The 27,599-nt window shown below is 26.1% G+C and overlaps 1 protein-coding gene and 1 long non-coding RNA gene across 2 annotated transcripts in view; one reads left to right on the forward strand and one right to left on the reverse strand.

The window, feature by feature from the left end:
• The window catches only part of LOC136973338 (3',5'-cyclic-AMP phosphodiesterase 4C-like), a 58,085-nt gene that overhangs the window by 5,634 nt on the left and 24,852 nt on the right, over positions 1 to 27,599 (forward strand). The gene's annotated exons all lie outside the window — the stretch shown is intronic.
• LOC136973345 (uncharacterized) lies at positions 1,972 to 13,569 on the reverse strand. The gene is made up of 4 exons (XR_010880478.1): positions 13,518 to 13,569; positions 10,545 to 10,658; positions 2,491 to 2,720; positions 1,972 to 2,207 (listed from the first exon to the last, which is right to left on the reverse strand). It is a non-coding gene; the product is annotated as an uncharacterized lncRNA (long non-coding RNA).

The raw sequence follows: 27,599 nt of genomic DNA on the forward strand, positions 1-27,599 counted from the left end.
ATATTTTAATTTTAATTTAATTTTTATAAATGAAAATTTTAAAATTTCTCATATTTTGTTTAAATCGAAAGTTATTTCTTTATTGATATAAAATAAATTGTTTATTCAATTCGGTAGCTGGTCGAGACTTCAATGATTTTGTAACTCGATTTTTATAACTTTCATTTGTAAAGCTATTTTCGGATCTTGTACGTCACTAAGTGATATTTATAGATAACAGTTTTGAATTATTAATAAAGCAAATTAATCCTTCTCTAATAATCTAAACTTTTGTGTTTAAATCCAATTTTAAGATTCATAAACATATTGTTAACTTCCTGACCTCTTACATAGGTTATTAATAGTTTTATTCATAATTTTAAACCTTCAGAAAAATTGGAAAATACAAATTTCAAAGTTAGTTCCGGGTTAGTATTGTAGTATTTTAATGTGGTTGCTATCCTTGTTACTATTATATGTATTTATCTTGTATCCAGGTGTGCGTGTTTGTGTATGTGTATAAGCCTACCTTATTGATATACTTTGTATACCAATAAGGTAGGCCTATACAAAATGAGCCCTTGTTTGTATTTGTACAGTTTGTACAAATACAAACAAGGGCGTAGCTATACCAGTATAGTAGGGGTGGCTCTCGTACGGAGGTTTGGGGATTACGGAGTAACCTAGGAAAATAGGAATTTGGGGAGGGTCGGAAAAATGTTTAAATATAATGTGATATAAACTATTAAATAATGTGTACAAAAAAGTACAAAAATATTCGAAATTTAAACGTTAAATATATTTTAAATGACAGAATTTCGTTGTTTGAAACAACAAACAGGGGTGGCTCAAAATTTTATACGAGCCAATACTGCCCCTTCTAGTTGCGAACTTGAATAAAAGTATATGTATTAATCTATGAGCCCTGTATTATGTGTATAAAAGTATTATTATATGCATGTATGGGATTTAAAATGCTTTTTTTTTAATAGTCTAATATTTAAACACAGTATTTTATATTTACAATCAACTTTCCACATCTTCTTACGATCAATTAATCATTCCTAGAAATAAAATCGACAAAAATATTGAAAAAGTTAGAAAATTTTATATTTTACTTAATAAATATATATTAAATTACTAGAGATTCGGAGTTTCCTTAAAACCAAACTTTAATGAAATTTTAAACATTCGTGTCTTATTAAATATTTTTCTTTTTATAAAATTTTAAATTGCGTTTGAATTATGAAAAGTAAATTTTAAAAGTTGCTTCCTTATATTTTAAATGTATAAAAATACTAAAAAACATCTGAAGTTCGTGTAACTTAAATGTAATTTAAACATCACTCCAAAAAGCTGATAGAATAATCATTGTATGGCTTATTACATTGATTTAGCAATTTATAAAAGAGTAATTCGACTGTAATAACTTAATTATTTATTTAATTTCGATCATTAGTACAACATCTAATAGGAATTACAGTCTCTATTATCAATACAGCAAGAAAATTCTCGCATAAATTTAGATGAAGAACTATCTCAAAAGAAGAGCATCTAAGAGGAAAAAAAGGAGAATGTTATAGTCGAAATTTACTACTACAACCTATCCAGGTTGTAAAAAATTAATAACCCGCACATATAGACCTTTTGCAGTATTAATCACGATAAGAGCCTTTACCATTACTTTTCTGTCATTGTATAGGGTGTAGTCTATCCTATAAGCAAAACTATAAAGATTGCTTCTTTAATAGAATATCCATATTGATTTCAATCTTGTACTTTTATTAATTAATTCATCATTTATTTTTAGTTATGACGAAATCTCTTTGGAATTTCCTATCTTTAATCTGCATCTATGTAAAACCCACAAGGGATGGGTCGCCATGGTAACAATCCCTACAGTCACAGGACTAGTTAATGATACCTGTATATATATGTGTGTGTATGTATGTATATATATGATGTGATACTTTCTTTCTTATCGCTGTGGATACGATCGATTTTTCAAAAATCTCACTTTTGTAAGAACGGATTTAGAAACATTTTAAAAACTTTTTACTCCTATTATTGTTATTATAATAATAAAACATTTTTTATCATTGATATGAGCTCTTTCTCTTTAATACCAGGATATACTTGAATAGATGTTTCTAACAATAAAAGGGTATGAAATCCTAACTGCTGAAACGTCTTGTCCTTAATGAAGAAAGTATAAAGGAGAGGAATTTCTGTAAAAAATAAAGGAAAAAAGCTGAATAAATTAAACGTTGTTATAATGCAAATTTCAAATTTCAGTAACTTAATATAGCTTCGTAATTGTAACAGATATAAGGACAAGGGAATTGTCAAATATGTAAAGAGATGGATTGGATGTTGCAAGGTGTCTATTGTCACTTGAATGTTATAAGCTGGTGACGTCATACGCGTATATCTGACGTAATCAATCGATTATCAAGTACCCAGAACGCCTATACGGAATAAAATAAGGTAATATTGAGTTTCGTGACTCACCTTCATGTCCGGTTTTTGAAGTCAGTTACCAAGTAGACAATGTTATCGACTCAAAGACAACGCTCTGATGATAGACGAAGTGGGTTGACTTTGCCAGTACCAAATTACTCCCATAGAAGAAGACATTCGTGGATTTGTGGGTAAGCACTCTCTGAGGAATATCCAGTGCAATTCCAGAAAGTACGTGTAGTCTGTGATATACATTTTAAACGTGAACTTATTCGAGTTTCCTCCATAGAGATGAAGTGAAATTTTCGTTAAAAAATCTAAAAAAAATTAATTTTTTTTTAGTTAGAAAAGATTCTTATAGATAAAATAGAGGTAAAAATGCTTTTACGATTTTATTTTGGTTTTGTTTTAATCGGTTTTTCTATAGTCAATTCTCGAAGCAACAAGTTTTATAAGATTTTGAAAAAGCTTGTGATTGAATAGCTTCGTTCTTTTATACTAAAGCTAGAAAGCCAAGAAAGAATTTAATTTAGAACTCGGCTTTCTTTCTTTATCTGAAAAGTGCTTTAAAAAGGTTCAAATTCCTTCATCAAAATGGCTGCTTACCATCTTTTCTGAACGTAGCGAGCGTTGATGTTAAACTTGGCAAAAATGCCAAGATGATACTTAATTATTTAAAGCCATAAAAATTATCCATTAATAAAGATATTTTCCTGAATATTTTATAGATAAATACCGCATGATCGTTATGTTTTTAAAAGTATCATCTTGGAAGAATTTAATTATTTAAATTCTGTAGAAAATAAAATTATATCTCGGATTATTCTGAGTAAACAGCCTTTAGCGTGACACATAAATTTATTTATTTGAAAATAATAACTGTGGAAAATATAAAGAAAACGGCAACAATAACAGGAAAAAAGTTGTATTTACTAAACGAAAAAGGTTAAATTTTACATATAATTAATTCGTGGAAGATTGAATCCCTTTATAAAGACAATTGCACGCGACGGATAAATGTTTACAATTAGTTTACTTCATTTTTAATTTACGTTATTTTGTTTTTTTACGTTCATCGATATTGTTTCCATTAACGTCAGCATTTACAAAATAACTCAATTGATCTTATGTAAGACAGTGTTTATTCTAAGATTTTTGAAACTGTTTTTAATCAAACAAAATACTTACATGTATTATTAAAGTGTAGGGCTGCTTAATTAATTTTTCTTGTAAAACTGCTTAGTTTCAACTAAACTATTAAATAATGAAGGAGAAAAAATCCTTCATATTATCCAGTTTTTCCCAAATTTAATGTTTAAAATCGTTAAAAAAATGTTTTATAAAGTGTTTTTTATATTAACTTATATTTTTATATAAAATTTATAACGTATGTTAATACATGTAAGTTTTAAAACATTATATTTACGTTTTGCTACACACTATAAATCCTATAAAACAATAAATAAAATTTACGAGTTTTATAGAATTTATTATAATATACGCAATAAAAACATGTTTTATTAATTTATTTTGAAAAATTCTTGTATAAATCGTACACTAAATACAGTCAAACCTGTTTTTATGCGGGGGATAGGGACCGCATTAAAAAAAACGCATTAAAAAAAATCTCACAAAACTTCACGAATGGCTGTAAATAATAGTTTTCGCAACACAATTAAAAAAATAATTTTTTTATGCGGTGAATAGGGACCGCATAAAAAAAGTCTCACATAGAAAATAACTCAAAACCGTACGAAATAGAATTTATTGACAACAGATGTCAGCACTTGACTGCATCGTCTGGTCTATCGTCTGTTTTACATATTTTTGTCCAGGTGGTGTTTTGTTGACTTAAAAAGTAAATTATTTCATTTTTCGCATATTCATGCAATAATATTACTATAATAAGTGCATTTATGCTATAATAAGTTTATTTAGCTATAATAAGTCAACGTGAGACATGACGAATCGCACGAGACTAGTCGCCAACTATACCGCACAAATTAAAAATTCGCATTAAAAAAATCGCACAAATAAAAATCGCACATAAAAAGAGCGCATAAAAACAGGTTTGACTGTATATATATATTTAAATATTTATGCTTTAAAGTTGTTTTATAAATATATTGTAATAAATTAAGCTTTGTAAGTGTATTTTATAATATATTTTACGATTAAATTACGCATTACAACGTTTGTTTTATAAATTTAATATAATATTTGATATATAAAATTATTTATTTTAATAAAAAAGAATTTTAAATTCTTTATAAAAGTTAAATAAAATAAAGTTTTAAAAAAGTTTATTTTACATTTATTGGATTAAATTACTGAATTGTGCTGTAAAAAGTATACTTTTACGTAAATTTATTGAAATTTATTACAATAAATTACATATTAAATTACGTTCTAAAACTGAAACTCTACAAAATTTCGCTTTGTAACTGTACATTTATAAAAAAAAGTTTTCGTAATAAATTAATCATTTGTGATATATTTTATAAATATCTTTTACAATAAATTATATTTTACAAATTTAAAAGATTTTTTTCAATAAATTACGCTCTAGAACTATGCTTTGCACAAAATTATGCGTTACAAGTTTACTTTAATGCAAGATTTATATGAATCTTCTGTACAAAATTCATACAAATCGACGAAATTTATTATTTGTTTTAATGAATTAAAGATTATTGTAAAATTAAGACTTTATTCATTGTTGTAGTAGGAATTACAAGTTTTACAATATTTTTTTTTTTTTTTTGTGTGATAAATTACACCGTAAAAGTTATGCTTTACATAAATTTATTGCAATAAATTACACTTTACAAAACTAAACTTTTTATGTATTAAATCGCTGTAAAACTAAGCTTTATGAAGTATATTTTAATAAATTATGCCTTTTAAATAAATTTTTAAGGCAAATTTTTTACAATAAATTACGCATTAGAATGCTTGCTTTAACATTGTTATATTTAATGTAAAATTACATAAAATTTGCTACGTAAAATACACAATATGGAGAAATTATTTAAATTATTGAAAATATTAAAATTTTCTCCTACATTCTAACATTTAGTTTAAAAAAAAAAAAAAAAAAAAAAAAAAAAAAGAAGATATCGGTGATGACTAGTGAAGAAAATGGATTTTAATAAAGAGGAAATCAGAGTATAAAATATTTTAGTAATTATTCTTATTATAATAATTTACTTTTTCCATTTAATCATAATAATAAATAAATAAATAAATAAATAATTTATTGAATGTTAATAGTTTATTCTTATTAATTCAATAAAAGTGAATTAAAAAATAATAATATAAATAATCTAAAAAATAGTTGTTAAAAATAATTTTTTTTTTTTTTGTCAATTTTTATAAAATTTTTTGTTCAACATAATAAGTCGAACTTCTTTCTATATAGCACTTTTCTAAGTAAAGCCTCTACCATATAATGCCAATAAATATTTGCAAACGAATCCGGACCCTCTAAATAGTGACGCTTCGGTAGCTTTTAAACTACTAAATATATAATTTTGCGTTGCAAACAGCAAATTGCGATTTCAAACACTTAAATCTTATTACAATTTAGCAGTCCTTTGAGAGTTCACTATATCGAGAGTTTGCTATATGCATGAGTAGAAAAGAGTAACAAGATTGTTCATTATACGTAATTTTTACTGTTATACTTCGGTTTAGCACCGCTTAATTTAGTACCAATTTCACAGACAAACAAATGATGGTGCTAAATCGAAGTTCGACTGTATATCGAATTATAAATCTGTTGTATTAAAGGTAAACTTCGTTACAAGAGGATAATAAACTTTCTAATAACGTTTATAACAAATAAAATGCACAAAAATACAAATGAACATCAATTAATTAGGTAATATTTGAATTTAGATCTCGAGAATGTTATAATTTGTACATAATGTTGATATTAGTAGTACTTAACCTGTAATTATATAATAATATAATAATTGAAGAGATCTAATAAAGTTCGTAAAATAACAAAGTAGCTTTAATTTATGAGACGAATGTCAAGGTTTATAATTTAAATTGTTTACTATTATGTAAATATATTAAGTATAAATGTTAGTAATCATAACAATGACTTGTTATATTATTAAACTACTGTTTAGTCATCAAATATTATATTAATAAATTTATTTAGAAAAATAGAAAACCCAGTTTAAAAAAAAATAAAGAAAAATATTGGATACAATATTGCAAATAATTTATTTGTCTATCCTACTATCTGTTAGACAATTTTCGTTTATCATTCTCATCCAACAGCTGAGTAAGAGCATTTCGATGTTAAATTTTATATATTTCAGGAAATTTTTCATGAAAAATTTCCCTATATTTATACTTATTATAGTTCAAAGTTGAAACTAAAATATTTACCATACTTTCGTTTTATTCTTTTTTAAAAAAATGCAATAGTTTTTGTTTCTCAGTCGTTCTTTACTGTTTATTCTATTGAAAAATATTACAAACTTATAAATTAAAAAGCGTTTTTCAATGTTGGATATATTAAAAATTATTCGAAAGCAGACACACGTACAGACAGAAAAATATATATACACAAAATATTACGTTTTAACTAGTCAAATAATGTTCCGGATTTTTCGAAATATATATTTGTTAATATCGATTTTTTGCGAAAATAACACTTCTTGTATAAGAAAAACATCAGGAATTCTGAAGAAAGCGCGATTATTTCCTAGATTAATTGTATTTTTTGTTGTTTTTATGAATATTTTGCAATTTATTTGTAAATTTATTCGACATTGATTAAATTAAAATAGAATTTATAAAAAAAATATTTTTCGAAAAATAAGGTATTTTTTCTAAATTTCGTGAGAAGACTATATAATATATAAAATGTTGCTTGGTATATTCCTTTAAATTCAGTGGGGAAAAAATGGGGAAAAGACAAGATAAACTGAAAAATATTTCTTTTTTGTCAATTTAAAAAACTTGAATTGTGAAAGAATTACAAATAATTTTTAATATTTTTACAATATTATTACAGCATATTATCATTATTATATTTTGTCACGAAAATTAAATGTGTAATATTTAATTAAATATGAATGTATTACTCATAAATTTTCATTATTATAATTGATGATAATTATTTTAAAGATGATCAATGCAAAATCTTCATCTTCAAACCTTCAAATAAATGCATCAACAACAATTTAATAATAATGAAAATCAAATGTGTAATATTTAATTGCAAATAAATTTTAAAATTCTTAATTTTAAAATATATTCTTAATTTAACGAAAATTAAATTAAATATTATAAAAATAGTCCAGTACTTGTTTATAATATTTACTTATTTTTATGTTTTTTAGTACAATAAGTCAAGAATATGTAAATTTATAAACGAAATTCAAGATAGTTATTTGACCTTTTTTTTTGTAAAAGTAACCCTTTTAAATATATATAAAAATAATCTATTCAATGTTATATTATAATGACATTATATGCATTTATTAATTTTCAAAGCGAATAAATCAAGTATGGAGTACAAAAAAAATGTCACAAAATAAATTTTCTAAAAAATTTACCTAACTCATTTAGTAGTAGTAGTAGTAGTAGTAGTAGTAGTAGTTAGTAGTATAGTAGTAAGTAAAGTTTATTGTAATAGGGTATACCTGTTACAAGGGGGAGAATCAGTTGATACCAACATAGTTGATTTTGTTATTTAATAATTATAAAATATTGACATCTTATAATAATATCTAATTTGTTCAACATTGATATATATTTGCAATACTGCAAACATATGTATTTGATATATTATATCATATTACATAACTAAAAAATTTATTTTAAATTATTCAAATTATCATCAAATTGTAATTTTTTCCACGTACAAAATGCTTAGTTAGTATTTCATTGTTGATCTTGTTCGTCGTACGGAGGTTATATCTATTTCGTAACAGTAGTGTCTCGCTATAAAACGACACTTATAATTTTTGGGGGATAAAAACCCCTACATCTAGGATAGCACCAACTGCAAGATAATTATTATTATTATTATTATTGAATTATCTTCTTATTATTAAATCTTAGCCAGGTGGAGAAATTTAATGGTAAATTCTGAAACATATCAGTTGCTATATAAGGTTCTGAAATTATATTATACCACACAAGATTTCGACAGATTAGAACAATCTTAAGATTGGCAGAATTCAGGAGAAATATATCAATTATGTTCTTGATATAATGACTTCGGTGGAATAGTTGATATTTTTTCGATCCCCTAACTTATGATAATCATTATTAAAGTTTTTTCTAAGGAATAAGTGTGGGCCAAATCTGTTTCAATTTTTCTATTACCATAGTTTTAGCATTTAAACATTCAAACTAACTATTATTTCTTCTATCTAGCCATAATCAGAACTATGATGACGATCAATTCCTTCTCGAAAAATCATTCAATTGGACTATTTTATCTAGATTAATATCATATGCATATTTTATGTTGTCTTTAATATAATAATCATCTTTTATAATAATTCTATTCCCATTGTGTTTTTCTTCTTTAATTATTGCCAATAATTTTTTTTCTTCTCATTCTGGATCTCATGCATAAATCTGAAGTAACTATTATCTTTTCCTTCACTTTATTATTGAAGTCTCCTTTCTTTTTCCAGAATTCCATCAATAATCAGATTCCTATTATATACGGACCCCAATAATATTTTCACTATGGGTTTGGATTTCACTGTTGGTTAATCTAACCACTCCTTCTATGTGACTATTAATTATTCCCAAGTCCTTTTTTATAAACTGATTAATTTCTTTTACACGATCAGTCGAGTTGAACTGAAAGTTTATAACTATAATGCTATTATTATTTCTCACGTTAGCTAGCTGGTCTATTTCAAATTCTAACATACCTTTCAATTGGCAATTATTTCCTCTAATTCTTTTACTTTTTGGGATAATTTTGACAATTCTCCATGAAAATATTTATTTTCTTCTTTCAAAGCAATGATTTCTGCTCTAATTCCTTGTAGTTCCGTATGAAGAAGAGAGAACTTATCTTGAATTAGCTCGTATATTGCTTTCAATGCAAATTGTGACTCTTCCTGAACTTGTGGCCCTAACTCTCTTGAAGTTTCGAAGTAGTCGTAAATTTTCGTAGCTCTCGAGGTCCCAGGACTATTTTTATTAAAAACATCCTCTAATTGATAATAATCTTCACTAGTTGTATCGTTCAATTGCCTTTCTTTTTCTTTAAGCTTATTCTTGCAAGGTCTGCCTCGTCCCCTTCTTTGCATATCTTCTTGACGTATTTGTTGTGGAGATCGAGGGAAAGGGCCTGGATTGGACTCAATCCCAGCAATTATTAATAAACACACAATTAAACTCAAGGAAAGTCTATTCACAAATAACCACTTCTTTAAAATTGTCATATTTCGGCTTCTTATGGGTTTTCAATTCACTCAAAACAGAATTATCAAGCTTCACTAAAAGTTCGCCCGTACCTCTTGCGGCTAGTACGCACCTCCTAACTCATTTATAAATAATTAAAAAATGAAAACTGAAACAAAATGTTTTATAAGTTATTAAAAAGTATATAAAAGCGATACAAAAATCACATTTCACTTTTTTAATTTAATAAAATCACGTTTTTTTAATTGAAAATTCATAATTTAGATTTTTAATTTATTAAAATCAAGTTATACTGTTTTGATTTTAATAAATTACGATTCGTAAAATGACATTACAGATGAATGTAATTAATAATAAAGCGTTAAAAAATCACGAATCATTTTAAAATAAGTAAATTGTGTACTTTTAATTTAATGATAATTTAATCAAAATGTTTTAAACAAATAGAAAATTATTGTTTCTTCTTTTAATTTGATTACTGGAAATGTAATATATGATACAAACAATTAGGAAAAATAATTATTGAACAAACACTTCGTCTACTTAACTTAGTTACACATTTTGTATTAAAAATTATATATATTTAATTATTAATTGCAAATTACTTGTATTATATTATTATAAAGTGAGTTTAAAGCAATTATTTTTTATTGTAAGAAAACTGGAAATGAAAGTCAAGCTTAATTTACCTTTGGGACATAGTTACAGTTGACTTCTTTCCTCTATTTTTACCTTTGATAATTTTTTATCATTTGCTTCTAAGAAAGTTATTTACTATAGTTTTACGAAGGATGCTATTAATTCTGAAAAATAAAAGAAAACAATTCTTTTTTTATAGTTTTTTTACAGAATTGATCGGATCTTATTTGTCACTCAACATGACACGGATAAAACCAACATCATCATTATTCAATAAACTTAAATCCTTAATCTAATATAACTTGATTAACATTTATCCTAGATCGGTGTAGTAAGATACGTGTCTAGGAAAATTACATTAGAAATGAGTTTTCTTGCTTATCACAATCATAATTGAAAGGAAAAGAATGCAGGTTTGATATTCATTTGTCTCGTACGTCCTACGAAACCATTCCAGAATGTAATTCGCATTATCTATCACTGGGAAATGGAACGTTTCCGTTTATGTTTGAATTGATAATTTCTCTTCCTGATTTATAAATTTCGTTTAAAGCTCTTAATTTTCTACTAGTAACGATGTGAATTAATTATATGCAACATTCATTTTATTGATCTGTACAAATTTGAAATTAATTCATCTATTTTTATATGTTATATCTCAATTATAAACGATCTTTTTTATGAGAGTGTTGAATATTACTCTTCTAATTTATGGAAATATATATAATATATTAATTTATCTTATTAAGGAAAAATTTAGAAATATAATTCCAAATGTCTATATTAATTGTTTATCATTTGTAGTTAGTTATGTGTATAAAACAACGACTCAAACAAAGCCTCAATTGCACCTATGGCTTTAAGTAACATTTTATAAATTAAATTATACTTGTAATGCTCAAACATATGAAATATTCTTTGATAGAATCCATTAAAATGCGCATGAAATCATATTTTTATGCAGGATATAGAAAATTCATGGAATATTCTGCATAATGCAAACCACGAAACAGATTATTACTCCTGTACTGTCAAGCGTAATATATGTCGAACGTGTAGAGATAACTGTAATAACTTCTAAACAAAATAATAACACTTTAAAATGTAACTATCACAATTTCGTACGCAAATTACAATTTTATGGCACGCAATTTATTTTCTATTATTTTATTTGCCTGAAGTGTAAGAATAACAATGACAACAAGACATAATAATTTTATTCATAAATTTATTTGGTGCTGCAATAAATGATCAAGAATTTTTACGACGTTCAATCCAGATAAAAATTCGAAATTATAGCATCATAAACAGACCTCAATCTAAATAATAAGATGATAAAGGTTAAAACTTTTATGCAGCAAAGATATATTGTCATTTGGGATTTCTTGTAAATCTAGCTTACAGCATAATTACTAATTATCCATAGATAAATCATTATAACGGTCTGTAACTTAACAATGATATATAACAACAGATTCAACTTTAATCTTCGGGTCTTTAGAGTGATGTGCCATGTAAATAAATATACATTAATGTGACATTTAGACAGTTAAACACCTTCGTTATTTTATTATAGGTAATATACTGATAGTTATTAAAATATTATTTTTAATGCAGATGTTTATTAAAATACAATCAAAAGATACTAACATTAACTTGTTTATTTTGAAAGAATATAGATATTTTATTTATTTATATCTTAAACAATCGATATATTGTTTCACTGCATATAATTCTTTTCTATTTTCTATTTTTGGTAAGTCTAAGGAATTGAAATATTGTTAGAAAAATCGCCTTGGCGAGATTTTAAAAATTGGAATTGTCTTTTTTCCAACTTAAAAAATTGCGTTTTAAAACTTATTTTTTAAAATCTCACAACAGCTAAAATTTACAGCAAAGATGTTTATAAATCCTTAAAAAATCTCGAAAGCATAACTTCACATATCCCATATCAATGTCTTTTTTTTCACGCTTAAGCTTGCTTTAAAATCTAATTTTTTAAAATTATTTTATAAATGTTCTTATTCCTTTATTAAATTTTAATCAATGTAAATTTATATTATATAAATTTAGAGCTTTTTCTTAGCAATAAAACCTTCGCTCATCGCAATGCATCGGGTGTAACAATCAATTTAAAGGATGCAAATTACATCCATAAGCTTTATCTTTATTAGAAACAGAGTGATTCAATTAATTAAAAAAATATAACATTCAATTTATGTAATTTCTGTATGATATAATGCCTTCTTTTATGCTAAATGAATCTTCAAATTTAGGTTTGATGAACTTAAAAAAAAAACTTGAATTTGCTCGGTATCGATTTTTTGAATCGCTGGCGACAAACAGTCTCTCTCTATCTCTGGACTAAAGGTAATGTTTTTGGAATGATGCCAGAAAACATCTTTAAAATATAAACAATATTTCTTTGATTTCGATTTTTTGGGGTGGGAAATATTTCTTTTTCAGGTACTTAAATCACAGAAAAAACTAGGATAAAAGAATCGCTTTAACTTACGCGATATTCTCGCTTTATCGCTGATCGGATCAAAATGCCCCTTAACACTTTCAATGCCTGAAAATACTACTTATAATTTACTTAATAAGATGTTTATCTTAAACAGAAATCATTAGCAGTATAATTTTACTCATTAACGTCATCTTTTATGTTAAACGATGCGGAAATGCGTAGAATTAAAATAAATTTCTACGCCCGTTTAAAGATGAAATTCTATTTTTAGAAACGGTTCTAGCATAAGGAAGCTGATTTATATCTTAACATTTAGAAACATTTTTTTCAAAATTTCTTTAACATAAATAGATTATATTATAAAGCTAAGCTTCGAAATGACTGAGCTTTTTAGTCTTTAAATATGTAAAAATTTCAGATATAAATGTTTAAAAATAACAACAATAATATATCAATTTTGTAGGTTTTCTGTTGCTGAATAATTCTTAAAATTATAATAAAAAATACAGTTTATATTTTATTGTATCATAAAATATTAATATATTAAAATTGATACCATTCTTTTGATAGGCCACTAATCAAAAGTTGTCATCGCGTGCTCTAGATCACTGAAAAGAAAAAGAAGAGATAATTTACAAAAAAAAAATAATAATAAAGTCTGGAAAAATTTAGAAATAAAAAAATTGAAATAATTTTTTTCTAATGTCTAATTAAGCAGACAAGAATTGTTTTAATTAGTTTTACTATTGAGTGATGTAAAACACTTCATTGTTCTTTCTCGCTTATGCACTAATTAGTTTGCCTGCTGATTTGTAAAATTAATTTCGTAATTTTCTTTTTTATCAATTTTTTAAATATTGTTTTTAGAAATTGTTATTAAAAAATCGCCGCAGGAAAATGTAAATTATTTTTTCTCCTCGAAGAAATTATGTTTTAAGTTAAAAGAGTTCTTAAATATCTATTCAAAAAAAGATTCTTGAATAGATATTTAAGAAATAATTTTGTTTGTTGATATTATAACAAAGAAAAAAAAAGTTTCTTGAATGAATTTTAGATAAAATAATAAAAATAAATCTACCATTTTTTAAAAAAGTCAAGAATCATAATGACTTTTTACTGTTTTATATTTTTATTTATATTTTCTAGAAAAAATGCATACAAATTTCTAGAATGTATAAATCGGCAATTAAAAAATTTATGTTATTAATTCCAGAAATATGTATTTTCTAGACAAATAGTTATGTATATAGAAAGCACTGTACGGTATATATACATTAATAAAATTCATTCCAAAAAATACATATTTCTAGAATGAACTTTTATTAATTTCCAGAAATTGATCATTTTTGCCTCTTTATGTATTGTATATTTACGATATAACATTCTAGAATAATGTATTTCTAGAAAGTAAATCAGTAATTGCGTGAGATTCAGCTTACTTTATTGCGTGGATCTGACTAAAATTTCTCAAAATTTCTATTCCTCGAAAGTAGTAATAATTGTTTCTTGTAGTTTTAACCCATCATAAATGTGAATATTTTTTTCATGATAACATGACTATTAAAAGAAAACTTTTTAAGAATTTTCGAGAGTAATGGCAAGTCAAGATTCGAAATCGAACATCATCATCGAACTGGTAGTCAGGTCTTCCAACAAAGCAAAATATATTTGAAAGGCACTTGTGGGAATTCAATTTTATGCGTCCCTGCACTGACAAGTCTAAGAATAAGGAAGAAAATTGTTATACATACACATATGAACATAAATATAACAATAAATTAAATTTATAATATTGTTATAAATAAAATTTAACAATATTATAAATTTTTAATGTTAAATAATAACTGAAAAATTTAAAATTTTCGGTTAATTAATTTTTATGTAATTTTATCTTTGTATTATAGATTTTTAATACTTTCTTTTCAGTTGTAAATAATTGTATAGATATTGTTTGTTAAGATTAGATTTAATATTTACTTTGTTATTTCTGTACTAAAAAAAATAGTAATATGGATTATGTCTTATTATATTCCCTTTCATCTTCTTCTTTTTTTGAGAATGTTATTATATAGAATTCAAAATTTTGTAAAAGATTAATGGTGGATGTTTCTCTTGAATATGGAACTTGAATCGATATTTTATGAATTATTAATGATCCTAAATCTATTTCCTAATATATATATTATTTTTATCACAAAATATTATTATTTTTCTTTAAAAATATGAAATTTTACTTTGTTTGTTAAAATAAGTTTACTAAAAAACATACTAGCTTTAAGGAATAGTGTATATGTTATTGGGATAACATATTTGTGAGTTGCATACTCTATAATAATATATTAGACACATAAACAATGGGATGAATTCGAGTAAATAGACCTGTGCACGCTCTTTATAAAAAGTAGATGACTACAATTAGCATTCTGAGAAATTTCAGATGGATCCTGGTAACTGAATAAGCTGAATCTTACGTATCATTTACTGTATTAAAGAATCCTAAGAAGAAGAAAAGCTTGGAATAAAATGCCTCATTTTTTTCCATTATAATTAATTTTTAAAAAAGACAAATTACTACAGTTATAATAGGAAAGGTGCAATTACTTACTAAATTCTGATTTATGGCTCGATGATGATTTATAATTACTGAAAAATAAAACAATAAAATGAGTATTTGAAAAAAGCAGTATAATAAATATAAAGTATTATAAAATTCTAACGATGATTATGTTTTATTTAAATAACTACTCTGTTAATATTTTTCTTAGTGTTTTGCCTAGAAGTGCAATAGATTAGTTAACTTAACGTATTAATCAACTGTATAATTATTTTTTATATCATATATATGATTTTAAATATTAAATGATAAAAAATAAGTTTTTTTTAAATATAAGAATAACGATTTATGGACTAAAAAAATAAGCAATTGTAATGTAAATAATACATTATAAGAGAATCTAGGATTTCATTTTCGTAGAAAAATGTATTTATTTAATTTTTTTTATTCAATAAACGTGTTTATCAGAAATATAGATAAAGAATTTCAGATTAAGCCATTTTATTCTGAAAATTATTTTATCACTTTCGTTGTAATGCTTTTTTTTTTTTTTTTAATCTTACAAATATTTGCCTCATTTTATGTGTGCACATACATTAAATGAGGACTTGTATATCTAGTTATGTGGATTTTGTCTCTGTATAAAATGTATACTGTATGTAACTGCAAAGAAATGCTTTAATGGAGAGGCATTTTTTTCAAAATGTCAATATTTTGGAGTGTTAATATGTATAACATTATCCACCAGTTTTATTCCAGCCACTAAATTATATATTTTTATTAGTTTTGCATTTGTTTGGGCATGTTATGTAAGTAGCCAGCTTAATGTATTACTGAAAGTTTAACATTGTATTCAACTATTCAGACATACAGAGATTTGATTACTTTATTACTTTTTAAGGTGAACTACAAGCAAAAATAGAACACATTTTAAATTTAATATAGAACTTTTGAAATTTCAATAAATAAATGGGTAAAAAACAATCTTCTCGAAGATTTTCTGTTAAATTATTTTATTAGCAATAAAACGTACTCCTACGTAAAAGATGAGTGTACAAATCGAAAAACGACGAGTAAATTCAACTTGGAAGTACGAATAAATTATTTGTAGTATTTTATCTACTATTATTGCTTTTTAAATTGTTTTCCTTTTTTAAAATTCTTTATTTGGTGATATTTATTTTCTGAGACGTATCATTTGATGGCAAAATAGCAATAAACAACAGCGTGTATAATGGAGAAAAACTTTAGGGATCATAAAGGAATTTTTAATGGCTACACAGGATAGTAAATGACGTCTTTTTTTTAAAGAAAACTAAAGTCTTTCCGTTTTGGAAGATGATAAAAAAAATTCCAGATAATTTACTTTTGTAAATATAACTTTCTTGAATTTTTATTGTTATAGGGTATAAGAAACAATTTTATATTTATATAAATTACATAAATTCCGGCTTAGTAACGTTATATATTGTAATTAATATTATAATGACATAGAGTAAATTAGATTATTTGAATGGAAGATGCTAAATTTATTCTGGAAATTTTAAACATGAAATTCATGCGCGCTTTATCTTTGATCTAGTAAACGGTTTCATGTATTAATTTAAACATTCATTATAATTTCATAATTTATTAAGTAATACAACTAATTTAAAGATGATTAAATATAATAAAATTATCTGAAAATATTTATATCCGACTTACAAATTTCGAATATGACTGCTGTTTTCCTACATTTCTCTTGTACTGTACAAGTCCTGTACAAAATAAATTGTAATCTATTGTCTAGGATAAAATCGCATTAGTAAATTGATAGTAACAGTATTTTTTTCTTTTTATTATTATTATTATTATTATATAAATCATAGTTTTTCTTATTGAGAAAATTGATATCTTAATGTTTCATTTCGGAGAGAATATCATTTATATAAGAACAAACTTATCCAGTAATATGATTCGTAAGCTGCTTTTGTACAACCTTCTCAAACATTTATTTACCATTTAAAGAATTAATTAAATTATTATCAAATTTTTGTCAGTTGATATAAGTAACTAAATGTTATCTATCCCGTCTAATTTATGCCTCAATAGATTGATAGCTGGATATTGAAATCAAAAGACCTCAAAAATTACAATTAAATTATACAAAACTGCTGCTATACATAACTCTTTCTTGCATATATTCTAATTATTCTAACTTCAAATGAAATATATTGATCATTACCATTAATTAATTCTTGGTTTCCTTATTAATTTCAACATCTCTTTTAGTAAACAGATAATTAGAGCTGGCTACAATCTAGTCACATAAGTATTCAGGAAAGTGACCAGCTCTCACAGTTTAGGTTTATGATCATCCTATTTTATGATCCAATATATCGCAGTAAATCAGATCCTAGCTGCACAACCAATATATTACCAAAAACAAAGCTCTTCTCCTTATGTTTTATTACTTTCAAAGCAGCTTTTCTAGTAAAGAAAAGATTTTGTTTCAATTTCCTTTTCATGAATCATCAATTTTCAATCAGCATGTAATATGAGAGATTAATTGACAAAATTCTAGATTATAATAATAATTTAGAACTTGCCAATTACTCTGCTTAAATTAATAATTAATAAATCACTACTTCACTTGAATATAATCATTTCCGTGTTTAATAGTTATATATATATATATATACATAGGCTTAATGGATCCTACTGTAAGTTCAATATCACAACTTGCTGCTAAATTTGCTTAATTTAATTTGCCTGCAGGTTACATAGTTAATTATTAGTAAGAGAAACATACACAACTCTCTGAATAACATTAGTAACCATTAAAATATTCTTACAAGATTTCAATTTGGTACCAATTAGTTGTCTTTAAACAGAGATTTTCTGTTCATAAATTGTGTATCGTTGACTTTTGCCTGGTGTAAAAATAATGTTTGCGTTAGTCTTATAATTAACTATCAAATTACCTGAACTAAAATTAATTTTAAAAACTATATAATGAAGAATGCATTAGTTAAATTTATTGTTAGCATCGCTGTTACATATTTAAAATGTTAGCGATAATTTCTGTTTAATGGATACGAGTGCAACACGAAAGACAACAAAATTGCCAATTATTTCCAGTATTAGATTGTATAGAAATTGGCAATTACTACCTTGTGAAAATAACAAACTATCGATAACACAATTGCTATCTTTCACTTATATTAAATTCATATAATGATAACAGATAAATACGAAGAGCAAACAGATACATTGACATCTTCAAACTAATTCGACCACCGTTCAGAAACTTCAAACGTTTATTTAATAAATTTCGATATTGATTTTTTCGTGAAAACAATATATCCAATACTTTCTTATATTGTCTGAAAGAAAGAGGAACTAGATAGGTCTTGTATTAAGAGGAACAGAATATACTCAAGATGTTCGAAAGTACAATGGAAAACAATGGAAGCGGCCATAACAATTAATATAACTATAGAAAAATAAATAGGTTAAACAGAAATTAAAATTAAAGATTTTGTGACTAATGAGATTCTTAGCGATTATCAATGCAAGGCATTTTTCAGAAAAGAAACCCACAATGCATCATTTAAAATGAATTTTTCCAAACAATTTCGAGATCAAAATTATTATTTGTGTGAACAAAAAATAAAAAAAATGAATAAAATGTGACTTTAACGTCACGATGAAAAATAGATTTATTGTATTTTATATAAAAAATGATTTGAAAGAGAAAAAGAAAAGCTAAAAAACGAAATAAAATATAAATTTTTTTTCTTACAGGAATAAGTTTTATTTTCAAAAGAAACGATTTGAAGATTATTTTAAAAATTAAATATAACTATTTTTTAATTAAAATAATAAAACCATAATTTACATACTTGCTTCAAACATGAAAATCTTTAAAAAAAATCAGTAAAAATTATCTTGTAATTTTACTTAAGTTTATCTTTAAATATATTTCCTGAACGACCTTTGCCACACTCTCGTGTTAAACTTATTAAATATTCTAGATGTTCGTAGGACTTTTGAACATAAATCTTTAAGTTCTAACTTGAAAAATGCAACGTTTACTTCGGGAAATAATTCATGTTTCAAATACTTGATCTACTTCTATTTCATGCAGTAAAATATATACTGTATATAGTGAGAAGATAATTATAATTACTAAGGTTTATTTTAAGTTTTAGTTTATTTTTAAACATGCGGCCTATTACTTATTTTTATAACAGACTATAAAATAATAAGCAAGTCATTTATGGGAAGTAGCGCTTCAATTCTCATAAGTCATAACAATCGCATCTGTATGTTAAAAGAGAGCAACAAACGCCATATTAAATATTCATGGTTATTGGACCCAAGAGAAATATCTCAGCAGACTGTGGATAATCTGTGAAATCTGATAACTGCGCATCGTTACACTTACTACTTGAGTTGAATACATTCATAGCATCCGGTCTCATAGGTTTACAAGATGGCGCCGTGATTTGATATAACTCCATCATCATATATCATTCATAATTAATCAGAGAGAAAACGTTTAATAATTGATTATCATAGTTTAAAAAGGTTTTAAGTGAAATACTGCAGTTGTTTAACGTCGAATTTTATTGCGCAGCTTCTAATTTAAATCGTATTTAACCTGCAAATGATCAGAAAATATTAATAAAAATTCAAAATAGTGATAAATAAACTTGCTTCATTAAGCATATATCATCAAAATTATGAAAAATGAAAAATTATATTTAATAAATCATTCATATTAAAATATTTTACTTAATCTTCAGTCGGATCTCGTCGACGTCCAAAATAAATTCGAAGTAGATACTCTGCAATTAACCGTAATACATTCTAATTAATCAACAAGCGGTTCGTTAATGATTGATTATTTCAAAATTTAATTAGTATATGTAAAAAGAAAATAAACTTAAAGTTCTGGAATATTAAACTAATTTATAATTTAAGACTGTAATTCTGTTTATTATTTAATATTGACATTTTACATTCTTTGTTATTATAAGTAACAAAATAAATTGTCTGTAAAGAAATGAAAATATTATAATGCTAATAATCCCGAAAATATTATATAAATACACGTTTAAAGACGCCAAGAATCATTTCTGTACTTAAAAACTTTAATATATTAACGAATTTATAAAATATTATTTTAAGAGCGTATCTGATCGCATTGGAGCATAAGAGTTGCTTAACTTTCCCGGCAACATTTAAAATTTTGGTGGCGTCATCTGTTATGATATTTTATTTTAAAAACGTTTTATATAATTTAATTATTATAAAATTGCAAATAATAATAATAATAATAATAATAATAATAATACACCAAGAGCTTGCAAAGAAACACAAATTAGTAGACATTCACGAACCATACTACAAATACATTCCACAGACAGTATTGGAAAACAACACGCACAAAATGTACTACGACAGAGCCATAATCACAGATAAAACAATTTACCACAACAGACCAGACATCACACTCATTGACAAACACAATAAAATTACATACATTATAGACATATCCATTCCAAACACTCACAATATACAAAACGCATGCACTGAAAAAATTAGCAAGTACACAGAACTCGCCCAGGAAATAAGGCATCTGTGGAGGATGGATAAGGTGCTTATTGTACCTGTTGTTCTCTCCTCTACAGGTGTCATACCACACACACTACACAAAAGCCTGGGCACATTACAATTGAATAGAAACACATACATCACACTACAGAAGGCCACTATATTGAATACATGTAATATTGTGAGAAAATTCCTGAATACAGACACACACACTGATACACTTCTTTAATTTCTGTTTTGGTTACTATGCCTTGACTTTGGTCCGGCATAGTACACAGCCACCGGTGTTAACCGAGTATATCTAACTTAACCCAACATAATAATAATAACATACAGACCAATTACATGTTTCCCAACACTGTACAAATTATTGACATCCTGTATCGCAAACAAAATATACAAACATATTGAAGAACACGACATTCTAACAGAACAACAAAAAGGTTGCCGTAGAAATCACAAGGGATGCAAAGAACAGTTACTGATAGATTCAGTCATTCTACGGCAAGCACACAAACAACACAGAAACATACACATGGCTTATATAGACTACAGAAAAGCATTCGACAGTGTTCCACACAGTTGGCTGATACATATTCTACATATGTACAAAATACATCCATCACTCATTGCATTCTTTCAAAACACTATGCAGCACTGGAGAACAACACTACATCTCAGGGTTAGTAACACTTCCATACAAACAAAACAAATTTTTATTAGGCGAGGAATTTTTCAAGGAGATTCCTTGAGTCCTCTCTGGTTCTGCTTAGCCCTGAACCCATTATCAAACATGTTAAACAACACGCAATATGGTTACAATATCAGACACGAAAAAACAACACAGTTTACACTGTCACATCTCATGTACATGGATGACATAAAACTTTATGCATCCACACAAAAACAACTTCATCAACTCCTACAAATCACACATTCATACACCAAGGACATACAAATGGAATTTGGCCTAGATAAATGCAAAACAGTTCACATAGAAAAAGGAATCCTGAAGAAAGAAGATTTTGCACTTGGAAATGGAGACATTGTTGAATCCATGGAAGAGGGCGAGTTCTATAAGTATTTAGGATTCCAACAGGCCAAACTAACAGAACATACACAAATAAAGCAAAGATTAATTAAAGAATACCAAAGTAGGTTAAATGCTATTCTCAGAACACAGTTAAATGCAAAACACACAGTTAAAGCAATAAACACATATGTCATCCCAGTACTCACATATTCTTTTGGAGTTATACATTGGACTCACACAGATCTTGAGCAACTCCAAAGGAAAACAAGAACAACACTTACTAAACATAAACATCATCATCCTAAATCCGCCACAGAAAGATTAACCCTTCCACGTAAAGATGGCGGACGTGGCCTGATTGACATAGTTAACCTTCACTACAAACAAATACAGTCACTGCGAGAGTTTTTCTACAAAAAACAAGAAACATCACAATTACATAAAGCAGTAACTCTAGCAGACTCGAATAACACACCATTAAACTTACACTCACATCATATGGACACAACACAACATATAAAAAGCATAGACACCATTAAGCAATCGTGGGCTCGAAAGGCACTCCATGGCAGGCATCCTTACGATCTGGCCCAGGATTTTGTTGACAAAACTGCGTCAAACAGCTGGTTAGCTCGGGGATGCCTCTTTGGGGAGACGGAAGGATTCATGATTGCCATACAGGATCAGGTCATAAATACTAAAAACTACAGAAAACACATACTCAAAGATGCAACACTCACAAATGACACATGCAGAAAATGTCACATCATGCCAGAAACTATACAACACATCACCTCTGGTTGCAAGCTCTTGACACAGACAGCTTATCTACACAGACATAATCAAGTAGCAAATATAATACGCCAAGAGCTTGTAAAGAAACACAAATTAGTAGACATCCACGAGCCATACTACAAATACATTCCACAGACAGTATTGGAAAACAACACGCACAAAATGTACTACGACAGAGCCATAATCACAGATAAAACAATTTACCACAACAGACCAGACATCACACTCATTGACAAACACAATAAAATCACATACATTATAGACATATCCATTCCAAACACTCACAATATACAAAACGCATGCACTGAAAAAATTAGCAAGTACACAGAACTCGCTCAGGAAATAAGGCATCTGTGGAGGATGGATAGGGTGCTTATTGTACCTGTCGTTCTCTCTTCTACAGGTGTCATACCACACACACTACACAAAAGCCTGGGCACATTAGAATTGAATAGAAACACATACATCACACTACAGAAGGCCACTATATTGAATACATGTCATATTGTGAGAAAATTCCTGAATACAGACACACACACTGATACACTTCTTTAATTTCTGTTTTGGTTACTATGCCTTGACTTTGGTCCGACATAGTACACAGCCACCGGTGTTAACCGAGTATATCTCACTTAACCCAACATAATAATAATAATAATAATAATAATTTTGAGGGTAGGGATGCGTTTCATAAACAATTGTAAATGTTAATAACGAGTAAAATCGTCATTAAGCCCGACCCTACTGAGATTCGATACACGTCTCCCTTTATTTCCCCACCCCCTCTACCTTTAACCGCCAAAATTTAATAGCACCAATCCCCTAATACACAAACTTCCCTGCAAAATTTCAGTAAATTATGACAAAAGGCACTGAGTTATTAAGTTTCAAAAAGGATAAACAAAATCGTGTATCCCCACACACTAACATTTATACTTGGGGAGGGTCATTTTTTGACCGATCGCCATACTTTCCCTCTGTTAGCCTATATATAACAGAGCCGGAAAAGTAATAAATAAATAAATTATTAATTAATCTTCTTTAACTATAGAATATGTCCATTATAATATTAAAAAATAAATAAACTATAAATTCTAGTTACGAAATAAAATTTATGATTTAAAAATAGTAATTCGAACTCAAGAATATTGAAAAATGTTTCAAGGAATCCGTTCCATCCTTGGAAGATCAACGTTACGTGAACATTACAGAAAATTGAGATCGATAATTTATAAAAAGGAACGTTTTAGATTATACAATATTATTCTTCATATCAGAATTAAAAAAATAAAAATGTAATTTGTAATAGAATATCACATACGAATCGATCTTACTCTAATGACATTTGGGATCGATATAATATTTCAAATCAAAACCTTCAACCCATTCACGTGGCAAACGACTTCCTTACTAAGAATAATATATAAAGTTAGAGTCGTTACAATTTCAAATGACTGCTTTTATTTCTTTCAATCAAACAAACTTTACTTTCTTTAAATGAATTTTTTTTTATGTTCATATGAGAATTCTCCTACATCCTATATTCATTTGAAAGAATAATTTTTCAAACTGTTTACATCTCATTTCCAAATTAACTTCTACAATTTTTATTTGTATAATTTTTTTTCCATCAAAAACTTCCTAACAAATCTGTTTTCGAGCAGATACATGTATGTTTACACATATTTCCCCAATGCTTTCTCTTAGACAAAGTCTTCAATTTTTAATCCCTAGATTATTTTTAAACTAACTTTTAATCCTTTTCCTTCCAGGTAATGGAGCCGTGATAGGATTTTTAAATTCTTGTTTGAGTTTCGTAATCGAGTTTTTTACGCTAATCCTGAAAATTTTTGAAGGATGTAAACTAATTAATCACGCCCGATACACTCATCTTTTGTATTTTAAATAATTGTTTCTTGACATTACACTTTTTAAATCTGAATTTTTGGAGAGAAAATTTAGCTTCGCATAGTTTCGTTGTAATAATTCGTAAATTCCTGCCGCAGTACATAATCTATCACCATTTGATCGTGCTTTCGCTTAGATTGCTGTTTCCTGTTGTCGTAACATCTGTTATACTATCTTCCATTATATCGAAATCATGATTTAAGTTCTTCCACAACCAGGTAATTTTATCTAGAACCATTCTGTTCAAGATTCATGTCTTTCGATATGATTGTAAGGGGTTTGAAAATCGAATACATTATTAGAAAATAGTACAAAAAATACTTTTAGTTTCCTTTAAAGTTTATAATTAAACTTACCTTTAAATTTTTGTGTTCTTTTTTATAATAATCCAATCTATTGAAAATATTCTCCCTTGTTGCAGAAAGATGATGATAAAAATGACTTATCTAAACATTTTTCTGAAAATAAATCATTTTTATTTTTTTTAATATTATTTTATACTTGTTTATATTATTTATGTTTATTTTTTTAGATTTATTGATTAGTTATTGTTGCATTGACAAATAAAGTTTAAAATATCTGATTTTTATATTATTAATGAATTTTTATTTAAGCATTCAATACGTATAAGCTAATTTTTGCCTGTAAAGTAACTTATTTCAAAATTAATTCGTGGTTAGGAAGAAATAAATAACCATAATTATGCTAATGATGGTGATGATAAAGATGACGAATATTTATTGATCTATTATAAATATATATAAATTATGCAATAGTTATTTATAGATAAAACTTCGATCTTTTGATGTAAAAAGCATCGCTATGCTTTCACCACTGAAAAATGAAATTAATATTGATATTATCATAAAACTTCTTAAAATTAAAATATTATTACTGCAGTATTATAACATATTCAATGTAAATAAACGTTAAAAGTAATTATTTGAATATTGAGTATTATTGACTAAATTATTTAATTTTTTATATTAAACTTCAAATTATCTCTGTCATTAAATAGAACGTATTATCTAAACAAGTTATGCATTGGAAAAACGTTTAAATAATTTAAAATATTTTAAATTTATTAAGAATATGCAATAATTTACACATGGAAATGAGAAATCGTTAGTGAGACATATCTTCTAGTTTAAATTATGTAATTTCTACAACGAGTAGGAAAAGATTAGATATCAAGTTTGACAGGATGACGAATTTCTTTCTTTATTTCATTTTTTGTGTTTCATAATGCGAAAACAATTAGGTTGAGAGTGAAGACGATGCTTTTGTGATGTACGTAGAGTTAGGAAGTTTATAGAAAAATTTATAATTTGCTACTTTTTGTTAAATGATTGAAGAAATGATAATGTACACAATTTCTTTGTAATTATTCTTTAACCTAATTTAACTGTATTACAGTGCAAATTTAAAATTCAAGCACATCAGAATATAAGTATATTTTATTAAAATTTTAAAATGGAAATAATCTAGTTTTTATTCTATTTCATCTCTTTATTTATTAAATCTAGGGCGCTTGAAACAAATAGAAAGTTAAAAAATAACCCTGTAGAGACAATACGTTAAACGTGATTAGATTATTTTTCAAATAAATTTCTACTCAAGCATACAAAACTTGCACATAAAACTAATTATTGCTTTAATAAAATAAATACAAATTGTAATTATGATGAAAATTACATTTTATTCTACCCATTTAATGTATAGTTTGAGTATATATACGTATACACTCAAATCTCTGTGTTATTTATTATGACTTATATTATGTATATAAAGTATATAGTCCTATATATAATAGAATAAAAGTTTTCAAATTGCAACAGCAATAGGAAATTGTACACGATTTATATCAAGAATAAAATCTATAAAGGAAAGACTATAATCTTACGCTGATCTAGGATTATATAGGTTTCAAATTATATCGTATTTCTTGATTATATGTTGAACTGAAAAAATAAAAGCTATCATTAGACAGAAAACAAAATATAATTTTACAGAATAAGAAATAAACTATTTTATTATTACTATAATTTTCTATTTTTAATGTCCAAACAATATCAATATTCCCTTTCATTACATTCATCAAGAAAGATATATTAAAAATATATTTTAACAATATAATTTATAATTAATCTAACTATAAATTGTTTAAATGAAAAATAATGTATTACAGAAAAAAGTTTTCGAATCTTTACTCGTCAACAGTCGATTATATTGTTTATCAAAGGCCAAGTTTCAGATTATTGTTGCTGTGAAAAAATATAGGTCTATTATTTTATATCTTGGAACACCGTATTTATATATTGTAAAAATAATATATAAATACTGCAAAACGTTTGTTTATTTTTCATAAAACTGCTGTATAATTATAACGTGATAAAGCAGAAAGTTATAGCTATAATCCTGTAGAGATTTATAATTTTCAGTCAATAAAAACGTGATAAATCGATCAATTTAAATTTTCAAGCAATAAATTATGGACAAATATTAATATTTAATTGAGAATTTTCCAAATTATCATTCCAACTTTTATAAGTATTAAGTATTAAACGACGGTAGTCGGGTAGTTTATAATAGTTTAATGAGTCTTACGTATTTTAACTCCCTGGAGAGATTTGGGTATAACAAATATTAACTACTCAACTGCGAGTTCATAAATAAAATATCGTAAACAAAAACATTCAACACAAAACTATGAGAAAAAGGGTGGTAAATACATTTCTGGGGTGACA

The sequence above is a fragment of the Centruroides vittatus genome, unplaced genomic scaffold (genome assembly GCF_030686945.1).
Source record: "Centruroides vittatus isolate TY-2023 unplaced genomic scaffold, ASM3068694v2 contig_3146, whole genome shotgun sequence".
NCBI lineage: Eukaryota > Metazoa > Arthropoda > Arachnida > Scorpiones > Buthidae > Centruroides > Centruroides vittatus.